The sequence below is a fragment of the Bufo gargarizans genome, chromosome 5 (genome assembly GCF_014858855.1).
Source record: "Bufo gargarizans isolate SCDJY-AF-19 chromosome 5, ASM1485885v1, whole genome shotgun sequence".
NCBI lineage: Eukaryota > Metazoa > Chordata > Amphibia > Anura > Bufonidae > Bufo > Bufo gargarizans.
In genome coordinates, this window is record NC_058084.1 from 301980084 (window position 1) to 301996222 (window position 16139).

The 16139-nt window shown below is 41.1% G+C and overlaps 1 protein-coding gene across 4 annotated transcripts in view; it reads left to right on the plus strand.

Annotated features, from left to right (window-relative positions):
- The window catches only part of LOC122938642 (cadherin-6-like), a 361198-nt gene that overhangs the window by 231161 nt on the left and 113898 nt on the right, over nucleotides 1–16139 (plus strand). The window lies entirely within an intron of this gene.

Here is a 16139-nt window from a genome sequence, read left to right on the forward strand (position 1 = left end):
GATATTTCTTTTCTTTTCATTCACTGAAATGCATCTACTCAGTTGGAGTGATGATTTTTGTGGATTGTTTTTTAAAACTTCTGTTTTGCCCCACCCCCACCCTCATTTTGACTGTTACATCCATGGCCATAAGGCAACATCCATAGATCAGCCAGTTGCCTGATGAAATATACAGTGCCTTGCAAAAGTATTCATCTCCCTTGACTTTTTTCGTATTTTGTTACATTACAGCCTTAAGTTCAATGTTTTGTTAATCTGAATTTTATGTGATGGATCAGAACACAATAGTTTGTGAAGTGAAATGAGAAAAATATATAAATAAAACTATTGTTTAAAAATAGAAAACAGAAAATTGGCACGTGAGTATGTATTCACCCCATTTGTTAGGAAGCCCAACCAATTAACTTCAGAAGTCACATAATTAGTGAAACGATGTCCACCTGTGTGCAATCTAAGTGTCACATGATCTGCCATTACATTTACACATATATTTTTTGAAAGGCCCTAGAAGCTGCAACACCTAAGCAAGAGGCATCACTAACCAAACACTGCCATAAAGACCAAGGAACTCTCCAAACAAGTAAGGGACAATGTTGTTGAGAAGTACAAGTCAGGGTTAGGTTATAAAAAAATATGCAAATCTTTGATGATGCCCAGGAGCACCATCAAATCTATCATAACCAAATGGAAAGAACATGGCACAACAACAAACCTGCCAAGAGACGGCCGCCCACCAAAAGCCAACGGACCGGGCAAGGAGGGCATTAATCAGAGAGGCAGCACAAAGACCTAAGATAACCCTGGAGGAGCTGCAGAGTTCCACAGCAGAGACTGGAGTATCTGTACATAGGACAACAATAAGGCGTACGTTCCATAGAGTTGGGCTTTATGGCAGAGTGACCAGAAGAAAGCCATTAATTTCAGCTAAAAACAAAAAGGCACGTTGTGAGTTTGCAAAAAGGCATGTGGGAGACTTCCAAAATGTATGGAGGAAGGTGCTCTGGTCTGAGGAGACTAAAATTGAACTTTTCAGCCATCAATGAATACGCTATGTCTGGTGCAAACCCAACGCATCACATTACCCAAAGAACACCATCCCCACAGTGAAACATGGTGGTGGCAGCATCATGCTGTGGGGATGTTTTTCAGCAGCCGGGACGGAAACTGGTCAGAGTTGAGGGAAAGATGGATGATGGTAAATGCAGGGATATTCTTGAGCAAAACCTGTACCATTCTGTGCGTGATGTGAGGCTAGGACGGAGGTTCACCTTCCAGCAGGACAATGACCCCAAACACATGGCTAAAGCAACACTTGAGTGGTTTAAGGGGAAACATGTAAATGTGTTGGAATGGCCTAGTCACAGTCCAGATCTCAATCCAATAGAAAATCTGTGGTCAGACTTAAAGATTGCTGTTCACAAGCGCAAACCATCCAACTTGAAGGAGCTGGAGCAGTTTTGCAAGGAGGAATGGGCAAAAATCCCAGTGGTAAGATGTGGCAAGCTCATAGAGACTTATCCAAAGCGACTTGGAGCTGTGATTGCTGCAAAAGGTGGCTCTACAAAGTATTGACTTTAAGGGGGTGAATACTTATGCACATTAACTTTTTCTGTTATTTTGTCCGATTTGTTGTTTGCTTCACAATAATAAAAAAATATCTTCAAAGTTGTGGGCATGTTCTATAAATTATATGATGTAAATCCTCAAACAATCCATGTTAATTCCAGGTTGTGAGGCACCAAAATATGAAAAAGTCAAGGGGGGTGAATACTTTTGCAAGGCTCTGTACCTCAGTTAACCAGCAAATATGTGTGACCATTGGCTGCAGCTGCGGGTAGGCAGGGTTGTGACCACCTCATGGCTTTGTGGAACCCAGTCTTTTACTTACACCTAGATGCATAAGGTGTCAGTCACATGGTTTAGTATAGTGTACCGTGCAGGCTTATAGTCTAATGCTCATAGCCATATTATGAGGTCAGGTGGGTGACCCTGTACCCTTTGGGATTACAACACAAATACTCCATTCTTCCCTAATATCACAAGGCCTAGCTGCTTCCTTCAAAAATGTTAAACACCTTTCTATCAGTATGTAAGGGCTTTTTCTGTGAGTTTAAAGGATAACGGTCACATTTAGACCCTAATTTCAATTTTCATATATGTAGTTACTAATAACATGATATTCCAGAATCAGTTACTATTAGACTGACTTACCCCATATTTAATAAGATTCAGCCCTTAGCAACCAGTCTGCATAAAACTGCAATTTCACTATTCAGTTAAGATGGCTGCCACTGCCCTCACCCTGAGGCTAATCCTGCCTGCCCTCACTAGCTAGTAACAATAGCCCCTCAAAAGTGTCAGTAACCAGAGCCCTCCCCCTAAAGGGTTAATCTCCTGCAGCACAAAGGGGCCCTCTTACCACATGTGCTTTCATTTATACACTGAGCAGAGGCCGATTTCCCTTCCCTTGTGTGCAGTGCTCCAACTCTGCATTGTCCTGCTCTGCTGAGTGACGGAGCGCCTGCCAAGCGCAGGGACAGGGAGAAGTGCACACAGCCCAGGCACTGTTATCAGCTGCTGGGGAGGATCTGGCTTTAATCATTTACTTACAGTCCCTGGCTGTCAGTAATGTGACCCTAGATAGACGGACCATGCCTAGCAACCCTATTTTAAGCACTGGTAAAAGTAGGCCGTACAGGGAACAAAAATGTGGAATTAAGGGGTAATTGAATACACAGTGAAAAGACAGACATAAGGTATTAGGGAAAGATCTGAAACTGTTCTATGTTTAGAGCCGCACCTAGTTTTGGCTCAAAATCACTAATGGAAATCACTGACCGAACACTGATGTCCGAATGTGGCATAAAATGATTTTTCAAGACTTTAGAACTGATGATCTATCTTCTGGTAAGGTCTTCAATATCTGATCAGTGGGGGTCTGACACCCGGGACCCCCGCCAATCAGCTGTTTAAGAAGGGACCACGACCTTCTCTGTGCCTACCAAGCACCATACATTGTGTAGCTGCTGTGCTTGGTATCGAGCTCAGCCCCATTAGCTTGAAACAGCTGATTGGTGGGAGTCCCAGGTGTTGGACCCCACCAATCAGATACTGATGATGTCTCCAGAGGATAGGTCATCATTATAAAACTCCCTCCATTTTCTCAACTGAAATTCTATAAAAATAGACCAGATAGATTTAATCAAACTGAATAGATTTATAATAACGTTGGCCCTGAGTTATTACGCTTTCACTCCAGAATTCTGTCTTCAAAATGTTGCAAAATAGGGCCTTTGCGACTCACTCCAGTTTTGAAATGTGAGTGGAAAAGTGGGTGTGGTTAGCTATGTTAATGAGTTTTACTCCAGATTTATCATTCAGACATTTTTAAAAAGTCGCAAAAAATTTGCCGTCTGAATCCACGAGGATGGTAGAGTAAGAAAACTTGAGTAGCTTCTCTAGACAAAACTGTTAGGTTTAAGGATAAGACAAATATACACTGTGACATTTCATAAATGTGGCATAAAGTAAGCAAATGCATACCAAAGCAAAACTGCCTTCAAATATTACCCTCATGATAAATCCCCCCCCCCCCCCTCGAGTTTAATCTTTCATTTTTCTTCCCTTATTGATGGCCATCTGTCACTGAAATGTATGTACAGGTTTAACAAATGTATGCATACATAGAAATTATCTCTAATACTACATACAAATATGTTAACCAATGTAAAATTTGGTATTTATTTCTGTTATAAAAAATGATATTGTCACTTTAAGGACAGACGACCCAGTTGTATAAAGTGTCTAACAGCTTAAAGGGAACCTGTCACCATGAAAATGTCAGTCAGCAGTGAATGAAGGAACTGAGCAGCTGGATATAGAGATTTATGGGAAATAATTCAATAAAGTTTGTCATTTACTCATTTACATCTCTGCTCTTTCTGATCTCATTGGACATGTGGGTGTTCTCAGTGATATACACTCACCTAAAGAATTATTAGGACACCATACTAATACGGTGTTGACCCCCTTTTGCCTTCAGAACTGCCTTAATTCTACGTGGCATTGATTCAACAAGGTGCTGATAGCATTCTTTAGAAATGTTGGCACATATTGATAGGATAGCATCTTGCAGTTGATTGAGATTTGAGGGATGCACATACAGGGCACGAAGCTCCCGTTCCACCACATCCCAAAGATGCTCTATTGGGTTGAGATCTGGTGACTGTGGGGGCCATTTTAGTACAGTGAACTAATTTTCATGTTCAAGAAACCAATTTGAAATGATTTGAGCTTTGTGACATGGTGCATTATCCTGCTGGAAGTAGCTATCAGAGGATGGGTACATGATGGTCATGAGGGATGGCCAAATTCGGACTCTACCATTTGAATGTTTCAACATAAATCGAGACTCATCAGACCAGGCAACATTTTTCCAGTCTTTAACAGTCCAATTTTGGTGAGCTTGTGCAAATTGTAGCCTCTTTTTCCTATTTGTAGTGGAGATGAGTGGTACCCGGTGGGGTCTTCTGCTGTTGTAGCCCATCCACCTCAAGGTTGTGCGTGTTGTGGCTTCACAAATGCTTTGCTGCATACCTCGGTTGTGACGAGTGGTTATTTCAGTCAACGTTGCTCTTCTATCAGCTTGAATCAGTCAGCCCATTCTCCTCTGACCTCTAGTATCAACAAGGCATTTTCGCCCACAGGACTGCCGCATACTGGATGTTTTTTCCCTTTTTCACACCATTCTTTGTAAACCCTAGAAATGGTTGTGCGTTAAAATCCCAGTAACTGAGCAGATTATGAAATACTCAGACCGGCCCATCTGGCACCAACAACCATGCCACGCTCAAAATTGCTTAAATCACCTTTCTTTCCCATTCTGACATTCAGTTTGGAGTTCAGGATTTGGATTCAGATTGTCTTGACCAGGACCACAACCCTACATGCATTGAAGCAACTGCCATGTGATTGGTTGACTAGATAATCGCATTAATGAGAAATAGAACAGGTGTTCCTAATAATTCTTTAGGTGAGTGTATACAGTGATAGCTGTGAGTCATTGAGCACACTTGCTGCACCCTGCATTTGGTGGTAAGAGGTTCTCTTTGAAGGGTTCTTCCCAGACTTACTTATTTATGGCCTATCCTTTGTATAGATCAACAGTAACAAATTGTCTGGGGGTCCAACGCCCAGCACCCATGCTGATCAGCTGTTTTTAAAAGCTGTGGTGCTGGAAGGAGGCAGTAGAACTACACTGTGTAATGACTGTGTTCAGTTCCTGTAGTGCTGCTCCCATTCACCTGAATTCACTTGAACCATACACTGCAACTACATGGCTCCATACACTAGCGACCATGCCTGGTTACTGCAGCGCTGCTACCATTCAAGTGGTAAATAGGCGAAGCCATTACACAGTGTATGGAGCGGTGTAGTACCAGTGACTATTTGAAGCACCACAGCTAGTAAAAACAGCTGACTGGCAGGATATCTTAGGATCTAAGAATAGACACTGGAAAGCTCCTTTAAAAAAATCCCCTTGAAAGTGATAAAACTCAGTATTAAAATTCCCCTCAGTATATGTGTGGCAGTTACCTGATAGTCTTCCTTTTCTGATCATTAGTTTACTAATTTTTACTTTGTAATCTTTCTTCCCCGTTGTACAGGGGTGGACTGGGAAAAATACTAAAAGTGACCCCATTTTGTAGTTGAGTCCAAATTGATGGAAGGCAGTCCCAGCAATACCATATTGTGGCAGATTATACTACCCCAACAGAGCCAAATACCACAGTCCATCACAAAATACGGCCGCCATCAGCACAAAATACATCCTCAAAAACTTCCACTGGCTGGCCATGAGGAGGACTCAGGCGGCGCCCTGGGCATCAGCCCACCGGGAAATTTTCCTGTAAGGTCTATAGCCAGTCCACCCCTGGTATTGTAGTAGAAATAGTTTCTCCATGCACCGACTTCCTTGTGAGACTCTTATAGACCTGTATTGACAAGAGGCAAACTGAGAAGGCAGAGTTTTAAGGGAGGGAGGGGTCAGTTTGAACCAATGATAAGAAAGGGTGTGTGTCACAGATTACATCATACTCAGGCTCAGTAGCTCAGGCTACGTTCACACTTGTGTTGTTAATTGCGGTATTGAGATCTGGTAGAGGATCTCAATGCCGGAATTAAACGGATACGTGATTTTGCACATCAGAATGCATCCATTCCGTTAGGATGAGGTTGTGTGAAATCAAAATGGAAAAAAGAACAGATCTGTCACTAAATACATTGAAAGTCAATTGGTGACGGATCCATTTTCAGTGACAGTTTTTCTCCCGTTTTTATGAACGGACACAAAACCGCAGCTTTCAGCAGTTTTGTGTCCAGTGACAGAACGGAATGCTGCTGAAACGGAAGACATCTTGATGCATACTGAATGGATCACTTTCCATTCAGAATGCATGAGGACTAAACGGAAACATTTTTTCTCCAGTATTGAGATCCTCTGCGGGATCTCAATACCATAAAACAACAACGTAAGTGTGAAAGTAGCCTGAACTGTAGTCACACATTTCGATACCCAATCAATACTTTTGTCCCGGTATCGATACGATACCGGGATTTCCATTTTTTCAATACTGGGCTGCGCTGCTGCGCATCTAGTATCACAGGACATGCGCGCGCTTCTGTCAGCGCGCTCATGTTGCCTCATCAGCACAGGGGAGAAGGAATCAGTCTCTCCCTCCCCCCTGTACCGCCGCTGCCACCAGTGAGGAAAGAGGGGCGGGCGCACTGCACCACCAATGATAGCAGGACTTTTCATGGGTCTGGACTTTAAGTTAGCAGGCAACATACAGAGGGATCTCCCTGCACTTACTATTATTCCTGGGCGCCGCTCTGTTTGCCTACTGTGCCCCTGTTACCATCTCCTGCTCCTTATGCTAATTACTACTATCAGAGCAATGGGGAGGAGACATCAGCTTCTCTCCTGGGTGTTTCTTCTCCCTGGCTATAGCGCTGTCCAGTCGCAGCGCAGAATGTCACAGCCAGGGAGAAGGAGCGCCCAGGAGAGAAGCTGATGTCTCCTCCCCATTGCTCCGATAGTAGTAATTAGCATATGAAGCAGGAGACCGTAATGGGGGCACAGCAGGCGAACGGAGCAGCACCCAGAAATTATAGTAAGTGCGGGGAGATCCCTGGGCGCCGTTCTATGTAGCCTGCTACTTAACAAAGTCCGAACCCACAAAAGGTCGTCTTTAACTTTTAATACAGGAGGCAGGTGCCGGCAGCAGAATCACTGAAATTCTATAAAACTAGACCAGGTAGATTCCATCAAACTGAATAGATTTATAATAACTTTGGCCCAGAGTTATTACGCCTTCACTCCAGAATTCTGCCTTCAAAATGTTGCAAAATAGGGCCATTGCGACTCACTCCTCTGACAAGAAGCTGTGATCAGCGGCAGTTAAGTTAACTGCCGCTGATCTGCTGCCGGCACCCGCCTCCTGTATTAAAGGTTATTTTTCATTGGTGGTGCAGTGTGCCCGCCCCCCCCAACCCCCCCCAGAATTAAATTCATTGGTGGCAGTGGCCACAGGGTCCCCTCCCCTTCTCATTGGTGGCAGTGGCAGCTTCTGATCGGAGCCCTAGCAGTGTAATCCTTGGGCTCGCTTACCATGGCAGCCAGGATGCTACTGAAGCCCTGGCTGCCATGGTCAGCTCCCTGCTGCTGTGTGCACTATGCACAGAGCAGCAGTGAGAGTGTGAGGTCCTATTCACCCTAATAGAGCTCTATCAGGGTGAATAGGACAAGGGATGAAAAGATTGCAGGTTCTAGCCCCTAAGGGGGGAAATTGTAATGAAATAAATAGTAAAAAAAAGGGGGGAAAAAACACTAAAATTTCAAGTATAAATCACCCCCTTTCCCAATTTTACATATAAAATATATAAACAATAAATAAATAAACATATAGCCACGTCCGAAAAGTCCAAAACGGCGCCATTTTTTGAAAATGCGGAATGCACGTGGCTTTTATGGTGTTTTATTTTTTTCGCGTGGTATCGAATATCGCAATACTTTTTTATGGTATCGCAACAACTCTAAATGGAGAGAAGCAGCAAGAGCTATATAAAATAAATATCAGGTAATCATCCACTCTTGGTACTGACCTGCATATCATTTTTCAACTCCTGACTGGACAGTGGTTTTAAATTTCCCACAAACTTTAACTTTTAACTATAACTTTGACTTTGCTTGTTACAAACCTTGGTTTGGCAATTAAAGACAAAAAAAAAACAATAAAAAAACACAGGGAGTTGGAAGAAGACAAGTTAAAAAACAACTGTCATAAGCCAGGATAATGAAGCATGTAATCAAAGATTAAAAGGAAATGGCACATTGTAGAAAGAAAGATATTTTAATGGGCTGATAAAAGTGTTCAAAGACAAAGCTTTCACAACTGTGTATCTCCTCTTATGATGACAGTTGTTAAAATGTGGCAACACAGACGAACAATGGGAGAACTTAGTACCACATATCAGATCCGTTGATCTTCCAGACTGCAGCAAGGAAAGAAGAGTAGATAATTAGTTCTCATTAGGGCTGCCTTTGTAGGCAGAGATAATAACCCAAGTGCACATAAGTGTCTGTTCCTCGTTTTTCTTGACTCTGGTCACACAGGCATACTTTACTCTTTGAACCATTTAATGTAAATTCCATTTCCTTGTTGAAGGCTTATAATCTTGGATAAAAATGCTATCAATGTTACTAGCAATCTATACATGTCTAGAAATCTTTTCATTAGACTGTATATATTGAGCATAAATTCTTGTAGCAGTAATAATTACAAAAATATTATATATAGTGTGTGCGTGTATTATATATATATATATATATATATATATATATATATAAAACTATTATAATTTTTTTATCTTTTACATTTTCAAAATAACAAAAACTTTGGGCACCCTGCATGGTTAGTGCCTAGTAGCACCCCCTTTGGCAAGTAGCTTGTAAACGCTTTTTGTAGCCAGCCAAGAGTCTTTCATTTCTGGTTTGAGGGGATTTTCATCCATTCTTCCTTGCTAAAGTCTTCCAGTTCTGTGAGATCCTGGACCATCTTGCATGCACTGCTCTTCTGAGGTCTGTCCACAGATTTTCAATGAGGTTCAGATCAGGGGACTTTGAAGGCCATGGTAAAACCTTCAGCTTGCGCCTTTTGAAATAGTCTGTTGTGGATTTTGAGGTGTGTTTAGGATAATTATCCATTTGTAGAAGCCATCCTCTTTCCAACTTCAGCTTTTTTATGATTGGTGTTATGTTTGCTTCCAGAATTTGCTGGAATTTCATTGAATCTATTCTTCCCTCTAACCGTGAAATGTTCCACGTGCCCTCAGCTGAGCATCATTACTCAGCAATGCGCAGATTTGTCAGAAGTAATGATTTGCTGCAGAGAAAATGACCCATAGAAGACAGATGCAAATTGAATTTATGTAGACAGCTTTAAAGCACTCTATTAGAGTAAAAATTGCCTGAATGAGATCCTTCGGATTTGCTTTTTGCTTTTTTTTTTTTTATTAATACTGTAGCATTCCCATTACAAAATGGGTTCTTACCCGGTTTACTATAAATGAATGAGAATTAGGAGAACATCAAATATGATGTTCTGAGAATAGTATTGGCTTTGACAGAAAAATACAAGAGTCCTTTTTTCTGCTCGAGGGGTTAGACAGCATAAGCCAGCTTTTAACTTAATGGCCCTGTAGGTAAAGAAGTGTAGATGCATTTTGCACTACTGTGTAGTTTTCTATATACCTCCTGATGTGTGCACTGGTGCTAAATTAATACGTTTAACAAAATTATGCTTTTTTCATCACATGAATAAGACTCATTTCATAATTATCTGTGCATTAGCCTACTTTTCACCATATGTCACTGCATTCATCCATTATCTGATTGACATATTTAACCTTGTAAATCTGAAGCCTCGGAAATGGCATATAGCTGAGAAGAGGACATTTTTTTCTGTTGATAAAAGGATCCTCATTTTTCCGTATAAATAAAAGAGTGGAACAATACGCTGAAGCCTAATGAGCGTTTCTGCAAAGATCTCTTAGATATATTTTCTACTTAAATGATGTACTAAGCAATTTAATGTGAAAGTAAGTTGTGTATGAAGCTTCCTGAGTATGGCCAGTTAATGAAACATACCATCTAATATAATAAGAATGTTTTACTAATGCTAGGAGCTATAACTCAATGAAATATCTTCATATAGAGGTGAGAGCTCTCTCTCAATGTGAAGTGTTCCTTCTTTGAAAGTAACAGTAAGAAGTAAATTATAGGGATTTATTTCTGGAGAGAACATTTTGTAGTCTCACCTTCCGTTGAGATGTAATTTGGAAGGCTCTGTGGTAATCAGCAGTATGTAGGTCTTAACATGACTTTACTAACACCTTTGTGTTTAAAGTGAATGGATTAATCCAAAAACCGCTAGATTATTGTGAAGTAAAACCTTTTTACCTGTCTGTTTTAAATGGGTTTTCACATTTATGGCTTTAATATTATGGTATATTCATGTGCTGAGAATTTTTGAGTATTGGGGGTCCAACCATTGGGACCCAAACTAATCAGTAATACAAGGACCACAATGTCAGCACTTTATAACCTATGTGCCAATATCATGTCTTCTTTGTTTAAGGTGTTTTCATAGCATCTTAAAAGGAGTCTGTCACCTAAAATTGGTTTCAAAGCAAGCATACCGCCATGTGGGGTGGGTGCCCCAAAACATAGCCATACCTTTTTTTGCAAAAATCCATTACCGAAAGAAGAACTCCCACAAAAAATATTATTCCTTGACCTGCTAAAAAGGTACAAGATGTAATCTGTAGTGAAGGTAATCTTATTACCAGTGTCTGTATTTGTGAGTTATAACCTCCCTTCTGCTTCTCAGCTGTGTCTTGTGACCAGCAATCAGACTCTCCAAATAACACAGCATCTTATGTGTGGATAGGAAGTCTATTTCTCTATGTATTGCTATGGGAGCCTCAATGTCAGTCTCATAGGAATGAAGAGTGAAGTAAGTGACTTCCTGTCCTGTGTCAGTTGAGGATCATAGATCTTGTCACATGACACAGCTGAGGATCAGAAGTAAGGTTATTATTGAAGAATACAGTCATTGATGGGATTCACTACAGATTACATCATGTTCCTTTCTAGCAGGTCAGAGAATAAACATTTTTGTGGGAGTTCTTCTTTAATCCTAAGAAGTGCTTCCTTTTATTAATATGTAAATAAGAGTTTTTGTGTACCATTGTTGGAACCACTTTGCTATGTGCATTATTGCTCTGTCAGTAACTCAACCCAGTGCCTCTCCTCTGGTTTGATTGACAGTCCCTGAGATTCAGAGCTGGTAGTGATTACACGGGAAAAGCCCTGTGCACCAAATGGAGCGGCCTTGGCTACAGAACATGAACTACAACATTTCTATAAAAATAAATATTTATCAGAGTTAGGCCGAATGCACACAGCCGTTTTTCACGGCCGTGAGCGGTCCGTGGAACCACGGGCTGGATTCCTGCTGAGAGCAGGAGCGCACAGCGTCACTGGTTGCTATGACGTCGTGCGCTCCCTGCTGCCGCCACAGTACAGTTATACACTGGTATAGATCATACCACTGTACTACTGTATTGCGGCGGCAGCAGGGAGCGCACGGCGTCATAGCAACCAATGACGCCGTGCGCTCCTGCTCTCAGCAGGAATCCAGCCCGTGGTTCCACGGACCGCTCACGGCCGTGAAACACGGCTGTGTGCATTCAGCCTAAGAAGAACAGATTTTCACAAGAAAGGTATGGATATGTTTTGGGGCACCTACCCTACATGTTGGTATGCTTACAATGAAACTGGTTACTACCAATCAATACTAAATGTAAAGTTATTTTACATGCCCCCATTGGATTTGGAAATGGCTGAACATGTAGATAGAGTTAAGAAAGAGTTAGACATTATCCTTGAGAAGCACAATTTTACATGGTTACTGGTATGTAAAATGTGGATCTTGAAATCTGTCTAATAGCAATGAGGGGAGTAATAAGGGAAATGTAAGCTGCTTTACATGGGCAAATAATCACAGGGCAATTATTGGGAAGAAGCATTCCCAGGAATGCTCGTTCCTGATAACTGCCCTGTGTAAAAGGCTGATCACTTCATTGGGTAAAAGCATTGCCTGTGCAATCACCTAAATCATCATTTCTGGCCAGCAGATTGTGCTGTCTAAACAGCAAACTGTTGCCCAGAAACAAGGAGTGAGTAAGTAGACAGATGATTGCTGTAGTAATAACTCATCTCCATACAGAGGAGGTGATTCCTACACTGGATGCAGCTTTCACCTCCCTTGATGAATGAGCAATTATCTGGAACAAATAGTTTGTTCCTGATAATTGCCTGATGTATTGGCTCATGTAAAGGGCCCGTTACATGCTATCCCATGCAGGTTCCAGCTGTATCACAACGACCCCATACAATTTAGTCTTGATCTAATAGATCATTCTTTTGTATGTGGAGGAGCAGAAGCTTTACCACTTAGAAGCTGCAAATCTGTAGCTTGTTTGATTATATCATTTATGGTAAATCAGTGTTTATTGAATTTTCAAAGAAAAATACAACACTCAGAACATATACAGTAGGTATCATTACACCAATGTATCACATGAGAGTAATAAAATCTACAAAAAAAAAGAAAATTAGTGAAGTTGGTGGTCAAAGCAGTCACTGCCATAAATCAAACACAAACTAATGGGAAAATAAGGAGAGGAATAAACAAGTTGGGAAACAAAGAAAAAAAGGGGTTTCTAGTGCCCAAACTCCAAAGCCTATTGTGTAAAATTAAATGAAATGATCTCCGCTCCAACAGCCCAGGCATGCTCCTCTGCAAACTCCATAAATGCATCTCAGTGATACCACAGTCTACAGAAAACATCACATTTATCATTGTACTGTATCTGGCCACTATATCCTCCATTCTACAAATCCTGTGTATGGTATCAACAATCTAGGTTAAACAGTGATTGATTTGCAGCTAGAAAATGGCTTAGGAGAGCCCTTTTTGTCTTTGACAAAGATTCCAGAATCATGGACAAGAGCGCAATTTCAGGAGATGCCAGACCAATGCCAGATCAAATTATATCATACAAGTCAAACCCAGAGACTCAGAAATGTGCAAATAGGAGCCCACAGCACATCTCGAACAAACATTAGATGACTATGGGAGCATTGTATGGACCTGTTGGCACCAGTACCATCTAGAGAGAAGTTTTACTCCTGGACTCCACATGAAATAGAAGATTGATTGTCCAGTTTCTAAATCCTATGCAGTTCCTAATCAGTAAATGATCTGTCAAGTCACCCTCCCACTTAAGTTCTCTTTACACAGCCGACAATCAGGGCAATTATTGCAACAGAATGAAATGCTTGTTCCCGATAATTGTCCTGTGTAAAGGCAGTGCTGATCACTGGATGAGCTAGCAAATGCAAAGCATTGTTGATGTGGACAGGGAACAAAATCATGGTTTTTGGGCAGCAGAAAAGGATCTTAGTGGTGTTGCAAAAAGAACTACCTGTACACAGGGTTTATGCACAAGTGTAAGTGAGTTTTATAGAGGTGTGAGGGGTCCCAGATGAGAGTAAAGGACTTTTTCTTAGTCACGGAATCCCAAATCAACAGCATGGAGATAAGAAGGAATATTTATAGTAGGCAGGCAAACCACTAAGGAAATCCCAGATATAACAGAAAGATGTATAGGGAGAGACTATCTTGCAGGGCTACCCATTGTTGTGATGCTATGATTTAAATGTGGTCCAGAAGCTCTTAGAAATGTTTCGGACACTCAGAGCTATGGCGACTATGATATATGCAATAGAGAAGTCAGAAGGGGTCCTACCCAGTGCTTATTAAGATGTCCACTGAGAAGATATGTTTTGTATCAACCAATAGTTGCAGGAATAAAAGATTACCACGGTGGTGATTACTGCCTTCCAACTCCATACTGCTTGAATGCAGAAGCCGATTGTGTCAGATTGTAATCAGCTATTACAGACTGATATAACCGAGTCTGAGCTGGTAGTCAGCGGCAGATCTAATAGAACAGGGCTGGCCAACCTGCGGCTCTCCAGCTGTTGTAAAACTACAACTCCCACTATGCCCTGCTGTAGGCTGATAGCTGTAGGCAGTCTAGGCAGTCTGAGTTGTATTTTTGCAACAGCTGGAGAGCCACAGGTTGGCCATTCCTGTAATAGAAGTACCATATGTTAGGAAATTGCTTTAAGGCTCTGCTCTTACCTGTTCTTTAAATATGTTCAACCTGCCCAACTTATCTGTATGGGTCCGTACCCTTTATTTTTATTTTTTGCTGTATAGGAAAATGTAGTCTGTTGCACTTTTATACAAGGGGATATAGTAATAAATATATATTACTCCATGTAATTTTCTATAGAAATTGGAGTTCTTATTAAATATTAGTGTTGGGCGCGAATATTCGAGTTTCGAATATTATTTGCAAATATCGGCACTTCGAGAATTTGCGAATATTTAGAATATATGTATATATTTGTAATTTCGAATATTCTAGATTTTCTTTTCATCAGTAACCTCCCTTCTTGCTTGTGGGCCAATGAGAAGGCTGCAATGTCTTTGTCTGTGCTTAGCAACATCCCTAGTAACCAATAAGAAAGTAGCCTACCCCTTACTATATAAGAACCTCCCAGCAGCCATTTTCTACAGTTTTTTTAAGTTCTGAGAGAGACAGCAGTGTCATTGCTGTGCTCTGTGCTTTCCACTCACTACATTAGATAGATAGTTAGAAATCTTATATATATAATGTAGATAGTTAGTGGGAGATAGTCAGTGTAGGTTATATCCTGATATAGTGTATCTGTGCAGTGTATTAGGTAGTGTGATAGGTTCTGCTGCCTATGCATACAGGCAGGCCTGCTAAAATGTGAAGTTTCACATATTGCGCCAAAATATTTACATCATTAGTGCTGATTAGCACAATCGCGAATATATTGGAGCACTCTATCTGTATATAAAGCCATTTTTTATCTTTTGCCTTGCCAACCATTTTCTCCAGTCTCCGGAAACTTCTAGCAGCTTGGAAAATTTAGCAAAAGTGATCCACGCCTGTATTTCGGGTGCATTACACAAATATTACATTAATTTTTCGCAATCAAGAAAGTAATCGCGAATTCGCGAATATATGATGAATATTAGCCCAAATATTCGTGAAATATTGCGAATTGTAATATAGCCCCTGCTGCTCATCACTATTAAATATAGGGTCCAATACTGATGTTCAGTTGCTTCTAACTTACTAGAGTAAAATTGCTAAAGAGAATGTCAGAAAGAACCCCTCATTATAAAACCCTAATGAAAGTGTAGTTATCAATAGGGCCGTATTTATTAGGGTTGTTCAGTATTCGAAAAACTTGGCTGCTTTTGTCAAAAAAACTGGATTACCCCAGTCCACAGGTTGTGTGTGGTATTACATCTCAGCTTCATTTATACTGCAAAACCATGCCCAGTAGTAACCCCATTGTGTAAATTAACCATATGCCAGTAGTCACATTACCTATCTCCAACACTTCCATTCTAACGCTTCACAGACCCCCACAGTTCCCTGCTTCGTGGGCCCTCTCATCTTGCGAGAATTGCCCACTGAGCCAGTCAGTGACTGAGACAGGTGACCGCTGTGGACAGTGATTGCTTAGGCAGACATTTCCTGCACGAGAGGGACCAGGAAGTAAAGGCCAGCGGGGGACCATTAAAGGGAACCTGTCATGTGGATATTTGATTATAATCTAACGAATTATATACAATCATTAACTACTAAAAAATACCTTAAATGTATTCACTTACTGGTGTGACAGATGGTTACCTCATAATATGCACACAAAGATGCCGCATGCTAATGAGCTGATTTGAGTCCAGCGTGATGTCATTGAGTCCAGCGTATATTTAATTAAGAGCTATAGCCACTCCCCTGCCCACCTGCTGCTGATTCATATAGAAAATAACTGTCATTCTCAGGTTGGCGGGGAGAGTCAGGAGCTCATGAATATTCAGGACTCATCATTATTAGCTGGAGCT